Source organism: Sinocyclocheilus rhinocerous, unplaced genomic scaffold (assembly GCF_001515625.1).
Source record: "Sinocyclocheilus rhinocerous isolate Xijiao unplaced genomic scaffold, SAMN03320098_v1.1 scaffold516, whole genome shotgun sequence".
Taxonomy (NCBI): domain Eukaryota; kingdom Metazoa; phylum Chordata; class Actinopteri; order Cypriniformes; family Cyprinidae; genus Sinocyclocheilus; species Sinocyclocheilus rhinocerous.
The window spans coordinates 371,817-373,569 of record NW_015660501.1 but is presented as its reverse complement, the minus strand read 5'-3'; the positions used below and the strand labels follow the sequence as shown (position 1 = coordinate 373,569).

General features: G+C 30.2%; 1 protein-coding gene across 1 annotated transcript in view; it reads left to right on the top strand.

The window, feature by feature from the left end:
- LOC107725175 (netrin receptor UNC5C-like) overlaps nt 1-1,753 on the top strand; it is a 115,781-nt gene that overhangs the window by 91,722 nt on the left and 22,306 nt on the right. The window lies entirely within an intron of this gene.

Here is a 1,753-nt window from a genome sequence, read left to right as displayed (position 1 = left end):
CTATAAGGCATCAAGATATTAAGATATTATAAACAGTAATTTCATGCTTTCCTGTAACACTGCTTTGAAACAATGTGAAAAAGCTCTACCAAATAAATTTGACTTAACTATTTTTACATCATTTTGGCGCCCTCTGCTGGTAAGGTGGATCAGTGTGGTCTAACCAATAGGCTTAAGTCTGTGAAGGATCCTAATGAATATTCATAACCCTGTGCCTAGTCTGTCTTTAAGACATGCTGCTGTTAACGCCAGCCTGATAAATCAGATGTGTGAAGCATGAGTGGAGTTTTAATCTGTGTACCTTTGTTGCAGTCTCGCTGCGACTAATGATTGATGAGCACCAGGGTGTGCTTTACACAGCCAATAGATACGGAAGAGGGGATTTAAGCACACATTCACACACACACTTTAAACATCTGAGACTGTGACGATTTTGTCTGCTTCTCTCTTTGATGTTTCAGAGCCGCGGTTTCATTTTGGCCCTGATCCCCTTTTAATCTCCACATACACAAATTCAGAAACACACACACACATGTATAGAGAGAGAGAATCCACAGGAAAAGAGGTCGGATGAACATGTCACTATTGTTCTCCTTCAGTCTGCTGAAGAATTAAGGCTGATTTCATGGAAGATGAGCAATATGGCATGTAATAATTTATAGCCTCATTAAATTAAAGGACTTGGATTCTGTTCTCTGGCAGTCTGACTGTCTATTTTCAGGGTGTTTTTTCATCTTCCTGCAGTTGGCGGTCTAATTTTCTCTCTCTTACTGTGAAAACTTCTAATGATTGATGCAGGGGGTTTATATACTGATTAATGCCGTTGTTTTAAAGGCCATTCTCAGACATGACCTTTAACCCATATTGCTATAATGATTTGTCATTTGAATCAGAATACTGCAGTATATGCTGTGTTAAAAATGGTAGGTGAAACAGTGTTATTTTAGTATCATTTTATAGTTTTTGTTAATTTTTAAAATGGATTTAATTTATTATTTATTTATTTTTAGATTTTAGAGATTATTTTAAATTTTAGGTTTTAGTCATTTTGTGTGTGTTTTTGTCATTGTTATTTAAAAAAAATGTTTATAGTATGTATATAGTGTTTTTATTTAGTTAGTTGTTTTAGTACTTCAAGTTAAACTAAATGAAAATGAGAAATGTCTTGGCAAATAAGTGCACTTTTATGGCTGTTTGGTGTAGCATACTAACATACTAATATTTAGTTTTTCTGCTCTATACAGTATGTATACTGTGCACCGTATGTTAATTTTCATTACGCAAGAAAATGTAATTAATTAATTAATTAATTCAGTTTTTAAATTTTATATACTTTTGTAGAATACATTTTTAGAATTAGTTTTTATTATTAGTTTTCATTTTAACTTTAGTTTATGTTGTAGTAATAGTAGTAGTAAGTTTTTAGTTTTTTATTTATATAATATTTCTATTTTAATACATAATTTTCTGTACGAATGTAATTGTTATTTTTATATTATTTATTTAATTGTGTTTTTTGTTATTTTTATTAGTTTTTTATATTTCTATATTAAAAGCTATAAATCTTATAAATCTTATAAAAGCTATGTTATAGCTTTATTTCTTATTTCAGTTTTGGGTTTAATGACTTGTTTTATTTGTTTTATTTTACTTAACTGCTGAGGCAACATTTCTAATTTTCGGGGGGTTTTTTAAGTTGAAGTTTTTCCATTTGGTAGATGTGCTACCAAGAAATTCTATAATTAATATATCA